Source organism: Mauremys mutica, chromosome 10 (assembly GCF_020497125.1).
Source record: "Mauremys mutica isolate MM-2020 ecotype Southern chromosome 10, ASM2049712v1, whole genome shotgun sequence".
Taxonomy (NCBI): domain Eukaryota; kingdom Metazoa; phylum Chordata; order Testudines; family Geoemydidae; genus Mauremys; species Mauremys mutica.
In genome coordinates this window covers 75,027,182-75,051,158 of record NC_059081.1, presented here as the reverse complement: position 1 = coordinate 75,051,158, position 23,977 = coordinate 75,027,182, and the positions used below count along the sequence as shown (strand labels likewise).

General features: G+C 56.3%; 1 protein-coding gene and 1 non-coding gene across 2 annotated transcripts in view; one reads left to right on the top strand and one right to left on the bottom strand.

Moving 5' to 3' along the window:
* The window catches only part of LOC123378711 (butyrophilin subfamily 1 member A1-like), a 272,728-nt gene that overhangs the window by 216,140 nt on the left and 32,611 nt on the right, over positions 1 to 23,977 (top strand). The gene's annotated exons all lie outside the window — the stretch shown is intronic.
* TRNAL-CAA lies at positions 18,891 to 18,972 on the bottom strand. The gene has a single exon. It is a non-coding gene; the product is annotated as a tRNA-Leu (tRNA).

The following is a 23,977-nucleotide window of genomic DNA, read 5'->3' as shown; positions in this document are numbered from 1 at the left end:
TAGCAGGGTGTCTGACACAGGAGCGGATAACCGCATTCTCCACCAAAATGTTATACCAATATAATAAAAACCAGCAGGATCTTATTAAGAGGGATAAGGCAAAGATGCCAATTTTATTGTAAATACCATAACTAAACAAAAGACAATGTTTTCCTACTTATTCCTTATACACACACACACACGCACACGCACACATATTCATTCACACAATCATTCATTCAGGTTCTGTGTAGATGTTATAGTTACCAGCCTAGATGTTGCTCATTCCAAGTTACTGACCAGGTATCTTGGTCATGAGGAAGGAGCCGAGTCTGTGTCAGATGCATCTGATGCTCCTGTAGGTTGGTATCAGAACCATAGACTCAAAGTCCTTATTCTTTAGAGTCCAGTTTTATAGGGATTTTTCCCTATGTTAGTTCATAGGAGTTGCTTCATTCTGCTGTTGCTAAATCAATCAGCAGATGGCTGGCTCCATTCTGTCAGATGCTTGTTTTTTCTTCCTTTGAGGTGGTGGGGGTCATCTGGTTGATCCCACTTGACACCTTCTTCAGCCAACACTGAATTCTTCAGACTGGTAACTCCCTAACCATTCATTTATTGTTTAAACTAGGCATGCATTCACATACATTCTCTATCTTAATCACATCTATTTCACTGTCTCTTTACTTTTTGGGGTGTTACCAACTTATGTGATTCTCCCTGTCTTTTAACAAGCAAAGATAAAGTGAGATGAAAACTTACAGAGGGTGGGGGTCTCTATCTATACACTATAACAGCTACTGTTTTGACTTACTTAGAGTTAATTAATGTTTAGCAAGTTTTATACAAAGTATTTCTTTGAGCAGGCTTCACACAGACACAGATGGTGGCTTGCAGGTTAGAATCACAAATTTACTTTTAACATAAACCTTTAGTTATAAGGCATCAATTAACAATAAGTCATTTTTTCATATAAACCATGTCTAATATAAACATTCTTTAATATCCCTACACTCTCCGCCAGCCAATCTGCTATCCGCTCCTCTCTTCCAGCCACCCTGCTATGCGCTCCTCTCCGCCTGCCACCCTGCTATTTGCTCCTGTGCCAGCCAATCTGCTATCCGCTCCTCTTTGCCAGCCAATCTAATTTCGGCTCCTCTCCGCCAGCCAATCTGCTATCCGCTCCTGTGTCATCCAATCTGCTATCTGCTCCTCTTTGCCAGCCAATCTGCTATCCGCTCCTGTGTCAGCCACCCTGCTATCCGCTCCTGTGTCAGCCAATCTGCTATCCGCTCCTCTCCGCCAACCACCCTGCTATCCGCTCCTCTCCGCCAGCCGCCCTGCTATCCGCTCCTCTCCGCCAACCACCCTGCTATCCGCTCCTCTCCGCCAGCCACCCTGCTATTCGCTCCTCTCCGCCAACCACCCTGCTATCCGCTCCTCTCTGCCAAACACCCTGCTATCCGCTCCTCTCTGCCAAACACCCTGCTATCCGCTCCTCTCCGCCAGCCACCCTGCTATCCGCTCCTCTCCGCCAGCCACCCTGCTATCCGCTCCTCTATGCCAGCCACCCTGCTATCCGCTCCTCTTTGCCAGCCAATCTGCTATCCGCTCCTGTGTCAGCCACCCTGCTATCCGCTCCTCTCCGCCAGCCAATCTGCTATTCGCTCCTGTGTCAGCCAATCTGCTATCCGCTCCTCTCCGCCAGCCAATCTGCTATCCGCTCTTCTCCGCCAGCCACCCTGCTATTCGCTCCTCTCCGCCAGCCACCCTGCTATCCGCTCCTCTCTACCAGCCAATCTACTATCCGTTCCTCTCCGTCAGCCAATCTGCTATCCGCTCCTCTCCGTCAGCCACCCTGTTATCCGCTCCTGTGTCAGCCACCCTGCTATCCGCTCCAGTGTCAGCCAATCTACTATCCGCTCCTGTGTCAGCCAATCTGCTATCCGCTCCTCTCCGCCAGCCAATCTGCTATCCGCTCCTCTCCGTCAGCCACCCTGTTATCCGCTCCTCTTTGACAGTCACCCTGCTATCCGCACCTCTTTGCCAGCCAATCTGCTATCCGCTCCTCTTTGCCAGCCAATCTAATTTCGGCTCCTCTCCGCCAGCCAATCTGCTATCCGCTCCTGTGTCAGCCAATCTGCTATCTGCTCCTCTTTGCCAGCCAATCTGCTATCCGCTCCTGTGTCAGCCACCCTGCTATCCGCTCCTGTGTCAGCCAATCTGCTATCCGCTCCTCTCCGCCAACCACCCTGCTATCCGCTCCTCTCCGCCAGCCGCCCTGCTATCTGCTCCTCTCCGCCAACCACCCTGCTATCCGCTACTCTCCGCCAGCCACCCTGCTATTCGCTCCTCTCCGCCAGCCACCCTGCTATCCGCTCCTCCCTGCCAAACACCCTGCTATCCGCTCCTCTCTGCCAAACACCCTGCTATCCGCTCCTCTCCGCCAGCCACCCTGCTATCCGCTTCTCTCCGCCAGCCACCCTGCTATCCGCTCCTCTATGCCAGCCACCCTGCTATCCGCTCCTCTTTGCCAGCCAATCTGCTATCCGCTCCTGTGTCAGCCACCCTGCTACCCGCACCTCTCCGCCAGCCAATCTGCTATTCGCTCCTGTGTCAGCCAATCTGCTATCCGCTCCTCTCCGCCAGCCAATCTGCTATCCGCTCCTCTCCGCCAGCCACCCTGCTATTCGCTCCTCTCCGCCAGCCACCCTGCTATCCGCTCCTCTCTGCCAGCCAATCTACTATCCGTTCCTCTCCGTCAGCCAATCTGCTATCCGCTCCTCTCCGTCAGCCACCCTGTTATCCGCTCCTGTGTCAGCCACCCTGCTATCCGCTCCTGTGTCAGCCAATCTACTATCCGCTCCTGTGTCAGCCAATCTGCTATCCGCTCCTCTCCGCCAGCCAATCTGCTATCCGCTCCTCTCCGTCAGTCACCCTGTTATCCGCTCCTCTTTGACAGTCACCCTGCTATCCGCTCCTCTTTGCCAGACAATCTGCTATCCGCTCCTCTCCGCTAGACACCCTGCTATCCGCTCCCCTTTGCCAGCCAATCTGCTATCCGCTCCTCTCCGCCAGCCAATCTGCTATTCGCTCCTGTGTCAGCCAATCTGCTATCCGCTCCTCTCCGCCAGCCAATCTGCTATCCACTCCTCTCCGCCAGCCAGCCTGCTATCCGCTCCTCTCCATCAGCCAATCTTCTATCCGCTCCTCTCCTCCAGCCACCCTGCTATCCGCTCCTCTCCGTCAGCCACCCTGCTATCCGCTCCTCTCCTACAGCCACCCTGCTATCCGCTTCTCTCCACCAGCCAACCTGCTATCCGCTCCTCTCCACCAGCCAATCTGCTATCCGCTCCTCTCCGTCAGCCACACTGCTATCCGCTCTTCTCAGTCAGCCACCCTGCTATCCGCTCCCGTGTCAGCCAATCTTCTGTCCGCTCCTCTCCGTCAGCCACTCTGCTATCCGCTCTTCTCAGTCAGCCACCCTGCTATCCGCTCCTCTCCGTCAGCCACCCAGCTATCAGCTCCTGTGTCAGCCAATCTGCTATCCGCTCCTGTGTCAGCCAATCTGGTATTCGTTCCCCTCCGCCAGCCACCCTGTTATCCGCTCCTCTCCGCCAGTTAATCTGCTATCCGCTCCTCCCCGTCAGCCAATCTGCTATCTCCTCCCCTCCGCTAGCCAACCTGTTATCGTGTCCACTCCGTCAGCCCCCCTGCTATCCGCTCCTCTCCATAGGCCACCCTGCTATCTGCTTCTCTCCGTCAGACAATCTGCTATCCACTCCTCTCCGCCAGCCACCCTGCTATCCGCTCCTCTCCGCCAGCCACCCTGCTATCCGCTCCTCTCCGTCCGCCACCCTGCTATCCGCTACTGTGTCTGCCAATCTGGTATCCGCTCCTCTCCGTCAGCCAATCTGCTATCCGCTCCTGTGTCAGCCAATCTGCTATCCGCTCCTCTCCGTCAGACAATCTGCTATCCCCTCCTCTCTGTCAGCCACCCTGGTATCCACTCCTCTCCGCCAGCAACCCTGCTTTCCCCCTTTGTCAGCCAATCTGCTATCCTCTCCTCTCCCTCAGCCAATCAGCTATCCGCTCCTGTGTCAGCCAATCTGCTATCCCATCCTCTCCGTCAGCCAATCTGCTATCCGATCCTCTCCGTCAGCCACCCTGCTATCCGCTCCTGTGTCAGCCAATCTGCTATCCCCTTCTCTCTGTCAGCCACCCTGCTATCCGCTCCTCCTCGTCAGCCAATCTTCTATCCGCTCCTCTCCGTCAGCCAATCTGCTATCCGCTCTTCTCCGTCAGCCAACCTGCTATCCGCTCCTCTTCGCCAGTCAATCTGCTATCCGCTCTTCTCCGTCAGCCACCCTGTTATCCGCTCCTCTCCGTCAGTCAATCTGCTATCGACTCCTCTCCGTCAGCCACCCTGCTATCCGCTCCTCTCCGTCAGCCAATCTGCTATCCGCTCCAGTGTCAGCCAATCTCCTATCCGCTCCTTTCTCAGCGAATCTGCTATCCCCTCATCTCCGTCAGCCAATCTGCTATCCGCTCCTCTCCGTCCGCCACCCTGCTATCCTCTCCTGTGTCAGCCAATCTGCTATCCGCTCCTGTGTCAGCCAAACTGGTATTCGCTCCCCTCCGGCAGCCACCCTATTAGCCGCTCCTCTCCGTCAGCCCCCCTGCTATCCTCTCCTTTCCGTCAGCCACGCTATTATCCGCTCCTCTCCGCCAGCCAATCTGCTATCCGTGACTTTCCGTCAGTCAATCTGCTGTCCGCTCCTGTGTCAGCCAATCTGCTATCCGCTTCTCTTTGACAGCCAAACTGCTATCCGCTGCTCTTTGATAGCCACCCTGCTATCCGCTACTCTCCGTCAGCCACCCTGCTATCTGCACCTCTCCATCAGGCACCCTGCTATCCGCTCCTGTGTCAGCCAATCTGCTATCCGCTCCTCTCCGTCAGCCACCCTGCTATCCGCTCCTCTCCGTCAGGCACCATGCTATCCTCTTCTGTGTCAGGCAATCTGCTATCCGCTCCTGTGTCAGCCAAACTGCTCTCCGCTCCTCTTTTTCCAGCAAATCTCCTATCCTCTCCTCTTTGCCAGCCAATCTGCTATCCGCTCCTGTGTCAACCAACCTGCTATCTGCTCCTGTGTCAGCCAATCTACGATCCGCTCCTCTTTGCCAGCCAATCTGCGATCCGCTCCTCTTTGCCAGCCAATCTGCTATCCGCTCCTCTCTGCCAGCAAATTTGCTATCCGCTCCTGCGTCAGTCAATCTGCTATCTGATCCTCTCCACCAGTCACCCTGCTATGCGCTCCCGTGTCAGCCAATCTGCTATCCGCTCCTGTGTCAGCCACCCTGCTATCCGCTCCTCTCCTTCAGCCAATCTGCTATCCGCTCCTCTCTGTCAGCCAATCTTCTATCCGCTCCTCTCCGCCAGCAAATCTGTTATCCGCTCCTCTCCACCAGCCACCCTGTTATCCGCTCCTCTCCACCAGTTAATCTGCTATCCGCTCCTCTCCGTCAGCCAATCTGCTATCCGCTCCTCTCCGCCAGCCAATCTGCTATACACTCCTCTCCGTCAGCCACCCTGCTATCCACTCCTCTCCGCCAGTCACCCTGCTATCCACTCCTCTCCGCCAGTCAATCTGCTATCCGCTTCTCTCTGCCAGCCACCCTGCTATCCGCTCCTCTCCGTCAGCCACACTGCTATCCGCTCTTCTCCGTCAGCCAATCTGCTGTCCACTCCTCTCCGTCAGCCACCCTGCTATCCGCTCCTCTCCCTCAGCCACCCTGCTATCCGCTCCTGTGTCAGCCAATCTGCTATCCGCTTCTGTGTCAGCCACCCTGTTTTCCGCTCCTCTACGTCAGCCACCCTGCTATCCGCTCCTCTCCGTCAGCCACCCTGCTATCCGCTCCTCTTTGCCAGCCACCCCGCTATCCGCTCCTCTGCGTCAGCCAATCTGCTAAACGCTCCTCTCCGCCAGCCACCCTGCTATCTGCTCCTCTCCGCCAGCCAATCTGCTATACGCTCCTCTCCGTCTGCCAATCTGCTATCCGCTCCTCCTTGCCAGCCAATCTGCTATCCGCTCCTCTCTGTCAGCGTCCCTGCTATCCGCTCATCTCCCTCAGCCACCCTGCTATTCGCTCCTGTGTCAGCCAATCTGCTATTCGCTCTTGTGTCCGCCAATCTCCTATCCGCTCCTCTGTCAGTCAATCTGCTATCCGCTCCTGTGTCAGCCAATCTGCTATCTGCTCCTCTCCGTACGCCACCCTGCTATCCGCTACTGTGTCAGCCAATCAGCTATTCGCTCTTGTGTCAGCCAATCTGCTATCCGCTCCTGTGTCAGCCAATCTGCTATCCCGTCCTCTACATGAGCCAATCTGCCATCCGCTCCTGTGTCACCCAATCTGCTATTCGCTCTTGTGTCAGCCAATCTGCTATTCGCTATTGTGTCAGCCAATCTGATATCCGCTCCTCTCCGTCCGCCACCCTGCTATCCGCTCCTGTGTCAGCCACTCTGCTATCCGCTCCTCTTTGCCAGCCACCCCGCTATCCGCTCCTCTGCGTCAGCCAATCTGCTAAACGCTCCTCTCCGCCAGCCACCCTGCTATCCGGTCCTCTCCGTCAGTCAATCTGCTATCCGCTCCTCTCCGTCAGCCAATCTGCTATCCGCTCCTCTCCGCCAGCCACCCTGCTATCCACTCCTCTCCCTCAGCCACCCTGCTATCCGCTCCTGTGTCAGCCAATCTGCTATCCGCTCCTCTCCTCCAGCCACCCTGCTATCCGCTCCTCTCCGTCAGCCACCCTGCTATCCGCTCATCTCCGTCAGCCAATCTGATATCCGCTCCTCTCCGCCAGCCACCCTGCTACCCGCTCCTCTCCGCCAGCCACCCTGCTTTCCACTCTTCTCCGCCAGCCACCCTTCTATCCGCTCCTGTGTCAGCCAATCTGCTATCTGCACCTATCCGTCCTCCAATCTTCTATCCGCTCCTGTGTCAGCCACTCTGCTATCCTCTCCTCTCCGTCAGCCACCCTGCTATCTGCTCCTCTCTGACAGCCAATCTGCTATCCGCTACTGTGTCAGCCAATCTGCTATCTGCTCCTCTCTGCCAGCCAATCTGCTATCCTCTCCTCTCCATCAGCCAATCTGCTATCCGCTCCTCTTTGCCAGCCAATCTGCTATAAGCTCCTCTCCGCCAACCTCGCTGCTATCCGCTACTCTCCGTCAGCCACCCTGCTATCGGCTCATCTCCGTCAGCCAGTCTGCTTTCCGCTCCTGTGTAAGCCAATCTGCTATCCGCTCCTCTCTGTCATTCAATCTGCTATCCGCTCCTGATAGCAGATTTCCTGACACAGGAGAGAGTAGCAGGGTGGCTGGCGAAGAGGAGCGGATAGCAAGGTGGTTGGCGGAGAGGAGCGGATAGCAGGGTGGTTGGAGGAGAGGAGCGGATAGCAGGGTGGTTGGTGGATAGGAGCTTATAGCAGATTGGCTGTCAAAGAGGAGCGGATAGCAGGGTGGCTGGCGGACAGGAGCGGATAGCAGATTGGTTGGCGGAGAGCAGAAGATAGCAGATTGGCTGGCGGAGAGGAGCGGATAGCAGGGTGGCTGGCGGAGAGGAGAGGATAGCAGGATGGCTTACAAAGGAGCGGATAGCAGGGTGGCTGGCAGAGAAGAGCGGATAGCAGGGTGGTTGGCAGAGAGGAGCGGATACCAGATTGGCTGGCGGAGAGGAGCAGAGAGCTGATTGGCTGGCGGAGAGGAGCGGATAGCGGAGTGGTTGGCAGAGAGGAGCGGATAGCACGCTGGCTAGCTGAGAGGAGCGGATAGTAGGGTCGCTGGTGGAGAGGAGCGAATAGCAGGGTGGCTGGCAGACAGGAGCAGATAGCACATTGGCTGGCGGAGAGGAGCGGATAGCAGAGTGGTTGGCAGAGAGGAGCGTATAGCGGGGTGGTTGGTGGAGAGGAGCGGATAGCAGATTGCCTGGCGGAGAGGAGCAGATAGCAGGATGGCTGACACAGGAGCGTATAGCAGATTGGCTGGCAGAGAGGAGCGGAAAGCAGGGTGGCTAGCGGAGAGGAGCGGATAGCGGGGTGGTTGGCGGAGAGGAGCGGATAGCACATTGGCTGGTGAATAGGAGATGATAGCAGATTGGCTTGGGGAGAAAAGCGGTTAGCAGATTGGCTGACACAGGAGCGGATAGCAGGGTGGGTGGCGGAGAGGAGCGGATAGCAGGGTGGTTGGCGGAGATGAGCAAATAGCAGATTGGCTGGCCAAGAGGAGCGGATAGCAGGGTGGCTGACACAGGAGCGATAGCAGGGTGGCTGGCGGAGAGGAGCGGATAGCAGATTGGCTGACATAGGAGCGGATAGCAGGGTGGGTGGCGTAGAGTAGCGGATAGCAGGGCGGGTAGCGGAGAGGAGCGGATAGCAGATTGGCTGACAAAGAGGAGCTGATAGCAGGGTGGCTGGCGGAGAGCATCGGATAGCAGGGTGGTTGGCGGAGAGGAGTGAATAGCAGGGTGGTTGGCGGAGAGGAGTAGATAGCAGATTGGCTGGCCAAGAGGAGCGGATAGCAGGGTGGCTGGCGTAGCGGAGCGGATAGCAGATTGGATGACACAGGAGCGGATAGCAGTGTGGCTGGCGGAGAGGAGCGAATACTAGGGTGGCTGCCGGAGAGGAGCGGATAGCAGCGTGGCTAGCGGAGAGGAGCGGATAGCAGGATGGCTGACACAGGAGCGGATAGCAGATTGGCTGGCGGAGAGGAGCGGAAAGCAGGGTGCCTGGCGGAGAGGAGCGGATAGCACATTGGCTGGTGGAGAGTAGCAGATAGCACATTGGCTGACGGAGAGGAGCGGATAGCAGATTGGCTGACATAGAGGAGCGGATAGCAGGGTGGCTGACCCAGGAGCGGATAGCAGGGTGGCTGGCGGAGAGGAGCGGATAGCAGATTGGCTGGCAGAGACGAGCGGATAGCAGATTGGCTGGCGGAGAGGATCGGATAGCAGATTGGCTGACACTGGAGCAGATAGCAGTGTGGTTGACGGAGAGGAGCGGAGAGCAGATTGGCTGGCGGAGAGGAGCGGATAGAAGATTGGCTGGGAAAGAGGAGTTGATAGCAGATTGGCTGACACAGGAGTGGATAGCAGATTGGCTGGCGGAGAGGAGAGGACAACAGATTGGCTGGCGGAGAGGAGCGGACAGCAGGGAGGCTGGCGTAGAGGAGCGGATAGCAGGGTGGCTGGCGGAGAGGAGCGATATCGGATTGGCTGGCAAAGAGGAGCGGATAACGGATTGGCTCGCACAGAAGCGGATAGCAGTTTGGCTGACGGAGATGAGCGGATAGCACTTTGGCTGGCGGAGAGGAGCGGATAGCAGGGTGGCTGGCGGAGAGGAACGCATAGCAGAGTCGTTGGCGGAGAGGAGCGGATAGCAGGTTGGCTGGCGGAGAGGAGCGGATAGTAGGGTGGCTGGAGGACAGGAGCGGATAACAGGGTGGCTGACACTGGAGCGGATAGCAGATTGGCTGGTGGAGAGGAGCGAATAGCAGGGTGGCTGGTGGAGAGGAGCGGATAGCAGGGTGGTTGGCAGAGAGGAGTAGATAGCAGGGTGGTTGGCAGAGAGGAGCGGATAGCAGGGTGGTTGGCAGAGAGGAGCGGATAGCAGGGTGGCTGGCAAAGAGGAGCGGATAGCAGATTGGCTGACGGAGAGGAGCGGATAGAAAATTGGCTGGCGGAGAGGAGCGGATAGCAGGGTGGCTGACAAAGGAGCGGATAGCAGATCGGCTGACGGAGAGGAGCAGATAGCAGGGTGGTTGGCGGAGAGGAGCGGACTGCAGGGTGGCTGGAGGAGAGGAGCAGATAGCAAATTGACTGACAAAGGAGTGGATAGCAGATTGGCTGGCGGAGTGGAGCGGATAGCAGATTGGCTGGCGGAGAGGAGCGGATAGCAGATTGGCTGACACAGGAGCGGATAGCAGGGTGGCTGGCGGAGAGGAGCGGATAGCAGATTGGCTGGCGGAGAGGAGCGGATAGCACATTGGCTGACGGAGAGGAGCGGATAACACACTGGCTGGCGGAGAGGAGCGGATAGCAGGGTGGCTGGCAGAGAGGAGCGGATAGCAGGGTGTCTGGCGGAGAGGAGCAGATAGCAGATTGGCTGGCGGAGCGGAGCGGATAGCAGGCTGGTTGGCGGAGAGGAGGAGATAGCAGATTGGCTGGCAGAGAGGAGCGGATAGCAGGTTGGCTGGAGGAGAGGAGCGGATAGTAGGGTGGCTGGAGGACAGGAGCGGATAACAGGGTGGCTGACACTGGAGCGGATAGCAGATTGGCTGGTGGAGAGGAGCGAATAGCAGGGTGGCTGGTGGAGAGGAGCGGATAGCAGGGTGGTTGGCAGAGAGGAGTAGATAGCAGGGTGGTTGGCAGAGAGGAGCGGATAGCAGGGTGGTTGGCAGAGAGGAGCGGATAGCAGGGTGGCTGGCAAAGAGGAGCGGATAGCAGATTGGCTGACGGAGAGGAGCGGATAGAAAATTGGCTGGCGGAGAGGAGCGGATAGCAGGGTGGCTGACAAAGGAGCGGATAGCAGATCGGCTGACGGAGAGGAGCGGATAGCAGGGTGGTTGGCGGAGAGGAGCGGACTGCAGGGTGGCTGGAGGAGAGGAGCAGATAGCAAATTGACTGACAAAGGAGTGGATAGCAGATTGGCTGGCGGAGTGGAGCGGATAGCAGATTGGCTGGCGGAGAGGAGCGGATAGCAGATTGGCTGACACAGGAGCGGATAGCAGGGTGGCTGGCGGAGAGGAGCGGATAGCAGATTGGCTGGCGGAGAGGAGCGGATAGCACATTGGCTGACGGAGAGGAGCGGATAACACACTGGCTGGCGGAGAGGAGCGGATAGCAGGGTGGCTGGCAGAGAGGAGCGGATAGCAGGGTGTCTGGCGGAGAGGAGCAGATAGCAGATTGGCTGGCGGAGCGGAGCGGATAGCAGGCTGGTTGGCGGAGAGGAGGAGATAGCAGATTGGCTGGCAGAGAGGAGCGGATAGCAGGGTGGCTGGAGGAGAGGAGAGGATAGCAGGAAGGTTGGCGGAGAGGAGCGGATAGCAGATTGGCTGACGGAGAGGAGCGGATAGCAGGGTGGCTGGCGGAGAGGAGCGGATAGCAGGGTGTCTGTCGGAGAGGAGCATATAGCAGATTGGCTGGCGGAGAGGAGCGGATAGCAGGCTGGTTGGCGGAGAGGAGGAGATAGCAGATCGGCTGGCAGAGAGGAGCGGATAGCAGGGTGGCTGGCGGAGAGGAGAGGATAGCAGGAAGGTTGGCGGAGAGGAGCGGATAGCAGATTGGCTGGCGGAGAGGAGCAGATAGCTGGGTGGCTGGCGGAGTGGAACGGATAGCAGATTGGCTTGCGGATCGGTGCGGATAGCAGGGTGGCTGGTGGAGAGGAGCGGATAGCAGGGTTGCTGACACTGGAGCGTATAGCAGATTGGCTGGTGGAGAGGAACGGATAGCAGGGTGGCTGACACAGGAGCGGATAGCAGATTGACTGACACAGGAGAGGATAGCAGATTGGCTGGTGGAGAGGAGCGGAAAGCAGGGTGGCTGGCGGAGATGAGCGGATAGCAGTGTGGCTGGCGGAGTTTAGCGGATAACAGATTGGATGGCAAAGAGGAGCAGATAGCAGATTGGGTTACACAGGAGCGGATAGCAGATTGGCTGACGGAGAGGAGCGGATAGAAAATTGGCTGGCGGAGAGGAGCGGATAGCAGGGTGGCTGACAAAGGAGCGGATAGCAGATCGGCTGACGGAGAGGAGCAGATAGCAGGGTGGTTGGCGGAGAGGAGCGGACTGCAGGGTGGCTGGAGGAGAGGAGCAGATAGCAAATTGACTGACAAAGGAGTGGATAGCAGATTGGCTGGCGGAGTGGAGCGGATAGCAGATTGGCTGGCGGAGAGGAGCGGATAGCAGATTGGCTGACACAGGAGCGGATAGCAGGGTGGCTGGCGGAGAGGAGCGGATAGCAGATTGGCTGGCGGAGAGGAGCGGATAGCACATTGGCTGACGGAGAGGAGCGGATAACACACTGGCTGGCGGAGAGGAGCGGATAGCAGGGTGGCTGGCAGAGAGGAGCGGATAGCAGGGTGTCTGGCGGAGAGGAGCAGATAGCAGATTGGCTGGCGGAGCGGAGCGGATAGCAGGCTGGTTGGCGGAGAGGAGGAGATAGCAGATTGGCTGGCAGAGAGGAGCGGATAGCAGGTTGGCTGGAGGAGAGGAGCGGATAGTAGGGTGGCTGGAGGACAGGAGCGGATAACAGGGTGGCTGACACTGGAGCGGATAGCAGATTGGCTGGTGGAGAGGAGCGAATAGCAGGGTGGCTGGTGGAGAGGAGCGGATAGCAGGGTGGTTGGCAGAGAGGAGTAGATAGCAGGGTGGTTGGCAGAGAGGAGCGGATAGCAGGGTGGTTGGCAGAGAGGAGCGGATAGCAGGGTGGCTGGCAAAGAGGAGCGGATAGCAGATTGGCTGACGGAGAGGAGCGGATAGAAAATTGGCTGGCGGAGAGGAGCGGATAGCAGGGTGGCTGACAAAGGAGCGGATAGCAGATCGGCTGACGGAGAGGAGCGGATAGCAGGGTGGTTGGCGGAGAGGAGCGGACTGCAGGGTGGCTGGAGGAGAGGAGCAGATAGCAAATTGACTGACAAAGGAGTGGATAGCAGATTGGCTGGCGGAGTGGAGCGGATAGCAGATTGGCTGGCGGAGAGGAGCGGATAGCAGATTGGCTGACACAGGAGCGGATAGCAGGGTGGCTGGCGGAGAGGAGCGGATAGCAGATTGGCTGGCGGAGAGGAGCGGATAGCACATTGGCTGACGGAGAGGAGCGGATAACACACTGGCTGGCGGAGAGGAGCGGATAGCAGGGTGGCTGGCAGAGAGGAGCGGATAGCAGGGTGTCTGGCGGAGAGGAGCAGATAGCAGATTGGCTGGCGGAGAGGAGCGGATAGCAGGCTGGTTGGCGGAGAGGAGGAGATAGCAGATTGGCTGGCAGAGAGGAGCGGATAGCAGGGTGGCTGGAGGAGAGGAGAGGATAGCAGGAAGGTTGGCGGAGAGGAGCGGATAGCAGATTGGCTGACGGAGAGGAGCGGATAGCAGGGTGGCTGGCGGAGAGGAGCGGATAGCAGGGTGTCTGTCGGAGAGGAGCATATAGCAGATTGGCTGGCGGAGAGGAGCGGATAGCAGGCTGGTTGGCGGAGAGGAGGAGATAGCAGATCGGCTGGCAGAGAGGAGCGGATAGCAGGGTGGCTGGCGGAGAGGAGAGGATAGCAGGAAGGTTGGCGGAGAGGAGCGGATAGCAGATTGGCTGGCGGAGAGGAGCAGATAGCTGGGTGGCTGGCGGAGTGGAACGGATAGCAGATTGGCTTGCGGATCGGTGCGGATAGCAGGGTGGCTGGTGGAGAGGAGCGGATAGCAGGGTTGCTGACACTGGAGCGTATAGCAGATTGGCTGGTGGAGAGGAACGGATAGCAGGGTGGCTGACACAGGAGCGGATAGCAGATTGACTGACACAGGAGAGGATAGCAGATTGGCTGGTGGAGAGGAGCGGAAAGCAGGGTGGCTGGCGGAGATGAGCGGATAGCAGTGTGGCTGGCGGAGTTTAGCGGATAACAGATTGGATGGCAAAGAGGAGCAGATAGCAGATTGGGTTACACAGGAGCGGATAGCAGATTGGTTGGCGGAGAGGAGCGGATAGCAGATTGGCTGGCGCAGAGGAGCGGATAGCAGGGTGGCTGGCGGAGAGGAGAGGATAGCAGGGTGGTTGGGGGAGAGGAGCGGATAGCAGATTGGCTGGCGGAGAGGAACGGATAGCAGGGTGGCTGACACAGGAGCGGATAGCAGATTGACTGACACAGGAGAGGATAGCAGATTGGCTGAGGAGAGGAGCGGATAGCAGGGTGGCTGGCGGAGAGTAGCGTATAGCAGGGTGGCTGGCGGAGAGGAGCGGATAGCAGATTGACTGACACAGGAGCGGATAGCAGGGTGGTTGGCGGAGAGGAGCGGATAGCAGGGTGGCTGGCGGAGAGGCGCGGATAGCAGGGTGGTTGGCGAAGAGGAGAGGATAGCAGGGTAGCTGGCAGAGAGGAGCGGATATCGGATTGGCTGGCAAAGAGGTGCGGATAGCAGATTGGCTGACGGAGAGGAGCGGATATCACATTGGCTGGTGGAGAGGAGCGGATAGCAGGGTGGCTGGCAGAGAGGAGCGGATAGCAGGGTGGCTGGCGGAGAGGAGCGAATAGCAGATTGACTGACACAGGAGCGGATAGCAGATTGGCTGGCGGAGAGAAGAGGATAGCACGGTGGCTTGAGGAGAGGAGCGGATAGCAGGGTCGGTGGCGGTGAGGAGCGGATAGCAAGGTGGTTGGCGGAGAGGAGCGGATAGCAGATTGGCTGGCGGAGAGGAGCTGATAGCAGATTGGCTGACACAGGAGCGGATAGCAGATTGGCTGGCGTAGAGGAGCGGATAGCAGGGTGTCTGGCGGAGAGGAGCGGATAGTAGATTGGTTGGCGGAAGGGAGCGGATAGCAGATTGGCTGGCAGATAGGAGCGGATAGCAGGGTGATGGCGGAGAGGAGCGGATAGCAGGGTGGCTGGCGGAGAGGAGCGGATAGCAGGGTGGCTGGAGGAGAGGAGCGGAGAGGAGATTGGATGGCAGAGATGAGCGGAGAGGAGATTGGATGGCAAAGAGGAGCGGATAGCAGATTGGCTGGCGGAGAGGAGCGGATAGCAGATTGGCTGACACAGGAGCAGATAGCAGATTGGCTGACACAGGAACAGATAGCAGTTTGGCTGACACTTGAGCGGATAGCAGATTGGCTGGCAGAGAGGAGCGGATAGCAGGGTGGCTGGTGAAGAGGAGCGGATAGCAGGGTTGTTGGCAGAGAGGAGCGGATAGCAGGGTGGCTGGCGGAGAGGAGCGGATAGCAGATTGCGTGACACAGGAGCGGATAGCAGATTGGCTAGTGTAGAGGAGCGAATTGCAGGGTGGCTGGCGGAGAGGAGCGGATAGCAGGGTTGTTGGCAGAGAGGAGCGGATAGCAGGGTGGCTGGCGGAGATGAGCGGATAGCAGATTGGGTGACACAGGAGCGGATAGCAGATTGGCTGACACAGGAGCGGATAGCAGATTGGCTGGCAGAGAGGAGCGGATAGCACATTGGCTGACACAGGAGCGGATAGCAGATTGGCTGACACAGGAGCGGATAGCAGATTGGCTGGCAGATAGGAGCTGATAGCAGGGTGATGGCGGAGAGGAGCGGATAGCAGGGTGGCTGGCGGAGAGGAGCAGGTGGCAGAATGGCTGGCGGAGAGGAGCAGGTGGCAGAGTGGCTGACTGAGAGGAGCGGATAGCGGAGCGGCTGGCGGACAGGAGCCGATAGCGGGGTGGCTGGCGGACAGGAGCGGATAGCAGGGTGGCTGGCAGAGTGGAGCAGGTGGCATAGTGGCTGGCGGAGAGGAGCGGATAGCAGAGGGGCTGACTGAGAGGAGCGGATAGCGGGGCGGCTGGCTGACAGGAGCGGATAGCGGGACGGCTGGCGGACAGGAGCGGATAGCGGGGCGGCAGGCGGAGAGGAGAGCATAGGAGGGTGGCCTGCGGAGGGAGCGGATAGCAAGGGTGGCTGACGGATAGGAGAGTATAGGAGGGTGGCTGGTCAAGAGGAGCGGATAGCAGGGTGGCTGGTGGAGAGGAGCGGATTGCAGGGTGGCTGACAGAGAAAAGCGGATTACAGGGTGGCTGACGGAGAGGCTTGGCGAATGGAGTAGATTGGCGAGTGGCGCGGATAGCAGGGTGGCTGGCGGAGAGGAGCGGATAGCGGGGTGGCTGGCGGATAGGAGCGGATAGCAGGGGGGCTGACGGAGAGGAGCCGATAGCAGGGTGGCTGGCGGATAGGAGCCCATAGTAGGGTGGCTGGCGGAGAGGCTTGACAATCAGGTGTCAACCTGAGCAGTGGAGCATGTAAGATGCACAGCCGCACCCCCCCATACCTTCTCCTGCTTCCACCCAGGTTGTGAGGTAAACTCTGCAGAGGAACTTCTGAACTCTGGAGGCTCCACTGACCAAGGACAGAAACTGCAGGTGGGGGGAGACTGTTGGCTTACTTGGGGGTGCGTCTTTTGCTCATGGTTTGTGTTATGAATCCTGTTTGTGGAGTTTTCCCAACATGATGCCACATTGTGTCCCTCCTTTATTAAAAGGATTTTGCTACACTCAGACTCTGTGCTTGTGAGAGGGGAAGTCTTGCCCCTTAGAGGTGTGATATTTAATTGTCCCATGTCACTGGGTGGGGGTCGAGCTGGTTTTACATTGTGTTATTGAAATAGAACCCCTACAGACTGAACCCGGCCCTTGTTGCTGCCAACTCAGACGGGCAGAAGAGTTTCATTAGGAAGAACAACATACAATCTGGAGCCACCCTCAGGACCTGTGCCTCACACACAGAGCTGTGCCCTTTATTCAGCCAGCTCCCCTCCAGGCACTGTGAATCCTTCGCACCCTGGAGACTGAACCTTGGCTGTGTGTTCTAGAGTCGCTGGGCTGGCCCGTGGAGTACACGGCAGGCCTGGGTTCCCCTCCCACCACTGGGGAAGTGGCATGAGAGGGACAGAGAGCTGGAAGCCTGCCTGGGCAATGGCAGGAGTCAAAGGATCAGGGCACAGGATACCTCTCGAATGGGAGAGAGTTTGAAGGACTCTGCCCCAAAAGGGAAAAACAATAGAGAGCCCTGTCCAAAGGGCCAGGTCCACGAAGAGGTAGCGGCAGTTTCTGGAGTGAGAGAGGGGCTGCAGCCTTAGAGTGACAGGCAGAGATACAGCGTGTGACCACAAGCAGGGGCATTGGTCACACACAGCTCATCCTCAGGATAGTCAGGAGGCAGCACCAGCCCATGGTGAACAGAGCATCCCATCATAAGGTGCCATTGGTGGAGTACGGGAAAAAAGGTGCATTTAGCCTGAAACTCAAACACCCTTTTTCTGGGTGAGAGCCTCTAACCACTTTGACAAACATTCTGAGAGGCTGCTGCTTCCTTCTCCCCCACCACACCTTTCAAAGGCTAAATTTCATTAGTGCTGCGACGTTGCACCCATAACGCTTTCCAGAAATACGCTCATGAGTGTAAATGTGACCTAACTGGAATCTGTTTTATGCAGAGTTAAGAAGCGAGGTTTTGTCTTTATTTTTATATTTCCCACAGCTCTGTGTGGAGGTTCAATGGCCTCCTAACACATTGACCCAGCCCTGTTTGCTCCCACAGGCACCTGGCTTCACCATGGCCTGAGTGACCCCCTGAGATAATTGACCCTCCAGGCTCATAGAGGCCAGGAGCTAAGGGGGTAGCTAAGGGACCCCACATTTCTCCTCACTTGAGGAAATCCCTGTGAAACTCCCCCTTTCCCTGTGTCTTTTTCACACCCTCTGCCAGAGCCGTTCCCCACCTTTTCTCCAGTTCGGCTGGCAGCAAGTCCAGCGCGAGGGGACGGGAGAGCTGCGATTTCAGGCTGTCGTGTTATGGCGGGATTGCTGCTAGGAAGTGACAGAACCGGCTAATTCTGAGGAACAAACAGGGGAACGGGGCAGCGCTACAGAGTCAGGGAGTCAGGGGTGAAAGTCACTTAAAGGACTTACCGGTACGCGGGAGTCCTGAGCGGGGGGCGGGGCCTCAGGTGGAAGAGGCGGGGCTGTTAGAGCCCCAGGCCCTTTGAATCGAGATTTAAAGGGTCCAGGGCTCCGACTGCAGTAGAAGCGGATGGGAGCCCTGGGCCCTTTAAATCACTGCCAGAGCTACCAGCTGCGGAGGCTGCTGGGAGCCCCAGAGCTTGGGGCCATTCAAAGGGCCCGGGACTCCGGCTGCTGCTACCACAGCAGAGCCCTGCACCCTTTAAATGGCCGCCCGAGCCCTGTTGCTGGAGCCCCCGGGGCAGCGGCTGCGGCCGGGGTCTCCAGCGGTGATTTAAAAGGCCCAGGGCTACGGGCACGGCCGAGCTTACTCTCACTTCTGCAGGGAGCCAACTGGAGCAAATACAGGAAGGATTTCTAGCAAGGGCGCCGTGTAACTAACCAGAATGAAGAATATTCTCTGCCCCCCTCGTCTAACGCTGGGCCTGACTCTCTCCCGTGCTGAGGCCCCTTGCCCTGTCTCTGGCCGTGTCCGGGGGCTTCATGCCCCGGTAGAGCCCCGACGGTAAAGGTGTGATGTAGCCTCAGCCCCAACAAGACTCAGGCCCATGTCACTTTCATCCTGGGTTTCAGATGAGTGACCCCTAGAAGTTGGGGGGCCACCGGTGCCCAGACCATGGTCCGGCCACAGAGGCCCCGCCCCTGCTCATCCTCGTCCCCCGAGGCCCCGCCCACTTGCTGTTCACTGCCCTCCGCCCCCTCCCCCCAGACCACCTACCTGCCCCTCACTCTTCCCCCAAGACGCCACTCACCTGCTGCTTGCTCCTCTCTGCCCCTTTCCCCTAAGGGGGGCTGCCAGGGGGCCATGGGGCCAGGCACCCATCACTTTTTCCTACCTTAGGTGTGCGAGGGGCGGGGGGTCCCTAGGGAAGGAGGCGGAGCAGGGGCAGGAAGAGGGAGGGGGCTCGGGAGAAAAGGCCCAGCGGGGGTGGGGCGCAGGCCTTGGGGGAAGAGGCGGAGGGGGGATGGGAGGAGGCAGAGCAGGGCATCGGGTTAAGATGCAGAGCGGAAAAGGGTGCAGGCTGGGCCCCCACTTCTCTGGAGCTTCGCGTCCAGCACTCGAAAGATGACAATGGGCCCACGGAGGCTTGACTTGCCCCACATCCCCAGTGTTCCCCCCTGCATGGGCGGCCATTTGGGGGAGGCTCAGCCGCCCCTGGCCTCTTAGACGGGCTGTGGCTAAAACACTGACGTTGCTATGAGCAGGAGTTGAACCTGCGCAGGAAAACCTTCTTGGATTTTGAGTCCAACACCTTAGCCACTCAGCCATCACAGCTGTGAGCAAAGCAGGCCCCTAAGGCCAGTGAAACTCCCAGGCCTGACGTCATCTGAACTGCAGAATTCAAACAGCAAACCTGGCTCCCAAAGCACCAGGGGGAATTTGGGGCTCTCGTTCCTTTGCCATGTGGTTAAGCACCAAACCAGCACCCTCCTGTGGGGTCTGTCATTGTTCCTCTCCACACTGTAACGATCGAGACAGGGAGAGGTGACCTGACCTGACCAAGGTCAGACAGTGAGGTAGAATCCAGCTCTGCCCCCCACCAGCTCCCGGCTCTATCCGCCAATGGACTGACTTTCTCGCTGGATTAAATTGTTTGTATTGGACTCTTTTCTCTATGTATAAACAGGACTAAGCCACAACTGGACTGTCCGAAAGGAGAATGGGCCACGGCTCCCTTCCCCGGACCCTGGATTTCTCACCACTTCAGAGAAACTTGTTAGTGGAAAAATGAATCACATTCAAATGACTGCAGATTATGAACCGTTTGCTGTTGCCTTGGAACTCGGCCCCACCCAGCCTTTTCCCCTGAGTCAGGAATGATCATTTATTGGTTCACTCTGATTTGTTTCAGTTTTATGTTAGCATCTATTGCCACTAATTGGTCAGAGCCCGTCACTTCCGGAAGTCCGAAACGTTTCCCCCCTAGCTCCCTTCTCGGTACCTTTGATTTTCCTCAGTCTCCTTCAGAGCACTGGCTTTCTTGGCACCAATAACCAAGACTGATTTCCAGATCAGGAGACGTGTCCTCCAGCTGCTGGAACTTCCCTGTTTCACACCTAGAAAGAAACAGGTTTTTCCCCATTAATCATTATCATATTTTATTGTCGTATTTTACTCTGAATTTCTTGCTCATGAGAAATGCTGAATTGAGGGACTGGAGAATGAGTCTCTGTGTATCCAGCCACAGAATAGCTGCAGCCCCAGCAATGGCTGTGCAAGCTTCCCCGAGGTGTCCCGTCAATGTGTTTCACCCCGATTTACCGAGACCAGCTCTGGGGACAGGATGAGTTCGATCCCGTGGGCAATTCACTCCTCGGCCTCCATGCTTTGATGGCCAATAGATTCCAGTGTTCCTGCTGGTCATTGTTCTGTGGCCATCTGCCCACCTGCCACTGGACTGAGATCAGCTCCCCTCACACCAGCTCATTCCTCACCGGTCTGTGAATGGTCACCACGTCATACAGACATTTGTTCACTCCTGCCGGGGGCAGAAGAGAACCCAGTGCCCTGGAGGTGACAGGCCCGTACTGTGTCCCCAGTCAGGGCCATCGTCCCTGTCCTGAGGTGGTGGCTGCTCTGGGGAGCTCACGCTGGCACCGGTGCAGTGGCCCCGCCGTTAGCTCTCGAGTGTAGCCGCTGAGACTCCCCACCCCCAGCGAGAGCCGTAGCCATGTTGGCAGGAGAAGCTCTCCCAGCGACATATCCTGTCCACACTGGCGCTTGGGTCAGTGTAACTGTGTCACTCGGGGGTGGCTCATTCACACCCCTGAGCGACATACGTTCTACCGACACAAAGGGGCGTAGACGCAGCCTGAGCAGAGAAGCGATTTAGAAAACAGATTTAGTTTCGTAGGAAATGCAGAAACCCGGGTTTGTAATAAACCAAAGGAGATTCCGACCCACGTGTCACCTTCACCACGTTGCAGTTGTGCCCTGGGACAGTTGTGTTGTCTCAGCCTGTGGCCAGACTAATGGCGTGTGCAGGGGGAGGAGCCACACCCCGTCTATGGGGCTTCTGGCATCCTCGAGGGGAGAAAGGAGAAAAGACGCTCAGTCCCCCATGCCACTCACACAGGGGGCGGGAACTTCTGTGGTCATTTAAACAGGCTCAAGGGGCCCGAAAGAGTGAAAGGTGTTAACGTGCCCCTGTCACCGTCCAACACTGAACGGGTGAAACAAGGCTGGGGGTTTGGTAGAGAGACTTCAGCCCGCTTAGTCCCATGGCAAACACACCTCTCACATCCCTGCTAGTGTGTTACTGAGACACAGAGAGAAAAAGAGACAGAGTTAAAGCAATGGAAATGTAAAGTAGTCAGTAAGGCTTGTCTTTAACAGCATCCCCTGTGCCCTGTCTCTTCAGCTGGGAGTGTTTTTAGAAGGAAAGTTCCTTATGTGATGGTCTCTTGGGTGGTTTTGAAGAAGGTAACAGCTGTCCTGGGGAAATCAGAGAGATCAGCTGAGATGGGCTGGAGCTGTCACTGTTGTGGTGTCTCTTGTTAAAGTCCAATCCCATAAAGTCTAAGATAAGGCGAACACACACAAACGGGGAAAGAAGAGAACAGCAAAGATAGAAGATGCAGCTTCTGGCTCTGTCCTTCCCCCATCCCGGAGACAGTGCTAGGTCAAAGAAAGAATTCCTCCATCAGCCAGCTACCAGCAGTTGGAGATGGCATCCCGTTGGCATGGGGGTGTCTACATGGAAGGACCACAGCTGTGCTGCAGCAGTGTTTTAAGTGCAGACAAGCCCTGAATCACACATCCCAGGTGGTGTTTGGGATTCAGTTGGAACCAGTGGCAATGACAATGTCATCTAGCTCCCTCTCTCTGGCACAGTCTGGTAAGAATATCTCATGGGTTCACGACAAGCAAGGTTTGGGGTTTGAGATGAGCTACATACCCAGGTCAATCTACAACTCAGATCTTAGCCCAGTAATCATGCTGTTGCCAATTCTTTAGTATCTAAAATATAAAGGTTTATTTCTGGAAAGGAAGGAAGGTGAGAGTTAAAATTGGTTGAAGGAATCAAATACATACAAGAATTGCAAAGTTCTTGGATCACGCTTGTAGCAGTGATGGAATAAACTGTTGGCTTTTTAAGTCTCTGGTTGCTTCTCAATCATTGGACGGTCCTCAGTCCTTTGGTTAGAACGCTCCCATTAGTATAAGGTCATCATCAAGAGGTCTGAGCAGGAAAGAGGCCAAATGGAGATGTGTCCAGGGCCTTTTATAGCTTGTGGATGGAAACCCCCATTGTTTCAAACAAAGCCCTCAGTGGAGAGAGTGGAAAATGACAGGTAATGAGATGGTGTTTGGAGTCACATGGGCACGTCCCACGTCCATGCCTGATTTCGCTTAGTCACAGCAGAAGCCATGACCTAGACTCCAGATGGAACGTTCCCAGGCAAGTCCATTGAGAGCAGATAGGGGTGTGACCTTATCTAATTGAACTATGACCATATAGACCATTATTGCAACCACTGTCATATAGTTGCAACAAATCTTGTACAAAGATGGTGAAGTGAGGTGTCTATGAAAAGGTTGTCATTTGCTGGTTATGCTTATGCTGTCGGTATGTGTGTATTATTCTTGTATTTGAAGTTATGAATATTGGCTCTGTACTTGTATTTCACTGTTTGCTTCTGAGTAGCACCAGTGAAACATTTGGCCAGCTTATTGAGAAGGGGCTAGTCAAGTTGAATGGCCCAATCAACAAGTACTTGACTGACAATGGAGCCTGGGAGACTCCAATCCACATCCAGTGAGCCTTCCTGGGAATGTTCAATGGCTGCTACCTGTAAGGAACCGAGTCATGTGTGGGCATGTGACATGCCCATGTGACTCCAAACTCCATCTTGCTGCTGTAATTTTCCACAGTAGGAACAAGGGGGTTTCCTGCCACATGACAAAGGATACAAAGGACCATGGACACCCCTCCATTTTGTCTTCAATCCTGCTTCTGACAACCTCTGGAGGGACGTTGCTACAAACTGAAGTTCTGAACACAGGACTGAATGACCCAGCGCAGCTGTGGATGGACCCCAGAGAGTTGATTTGAGCTAGGAGTTTATTCCATCACTGCTACAAGCCTGACCAAGAACTTTGCCATTGTTGTATGTATTTGATTCCATTTAACCAATTTTAACTCTCATCTCTGTTTCTTTCTTTTTATGAATAAACCTTTAGATTTTAGATTTTAAAGGATTGGCAAAAGTGTGATTTTTTTGGCACAATCTGATTTGTATATTGACCTGGGTTTTGTGGCTGGTCCTTTGGGAACGGGAGAACCTTTAACTGGGGACACTGGTTTTCATAATTAGTCATCCCTATAAGGAGTGTCGCTGGTGGTGATACAAGGGAACTGGGTATCTGAGGGAATTGCTTGTATGACGTCTGGTTGGCCAGTGGGGCCAGACCGAAGTCCTCTCTGGCTGGCTGGTTTGGTGCCTTAGAAGTGCAGGACCCCCAGGCTGGGGCTGCGGCTGCAGCTGCCCTGTTTCTTAGCAATTCACCCTGAACTGGTTCTCTCAGTAGAGCACACTTGTTACAAGCAGGTTACACATCTATTTGCTAAAGAGCAGTGGAATATTAGAGGTCTGGACTGCTGAGTTAAGGGAGTGTGGTGTAGTGATTAGTGACAGGATAATCAAAGACCATATATTTGACTCACTCAGTCTGAAAAGCACCACATTAAAGCTCTGGTTTCCATTCCTAGTCCTGCGCGATGTGACTTCTCAATTACCTGATAGGAAAAAAGAGGGAAGATGGTATCCAGCACTTGACTTCCATCTAGAGCTGTGACCATGATGCTCTGGTCAGTGAGTCGAGGTCTGTGTGAAGCGCGTGGAATTTTAAACAGCTCCCTGTGCAGGTGACATTGGAAGCGTTGGTGCCCTGGATCCTAAGCTCTCAGGGTATCTGGTGGGACACCGTGTCTATGGAACTCTGCCTGCCTTTGAGGTCCAGTGGGACAGGCAGCCAGCATCAACCCAAATACTGAATATCCCGCAAAATCTGTTAGCTTCAGCCCTCTGCTGGTGCAGCGGGGCTCCCTTGTTTCCAGATGAACAATTGCATTCACAGGCAGCACAGAGATACCAAACAGGCAGCGGATATTCCTTGTGCTTATCACGCATTGCTGGAGTGGCCAGAGGCGGGCTAATGGGAGGGGAGACGTCTCTGAAATTGGGTCCAAACTGTTAAAAAGTTTGAATGCCCTCTCCCCTGCTGTCAGGGCTTTGAATTTATTTCCTGTCTGCTCCTGATTTAAGATGTGAAGATG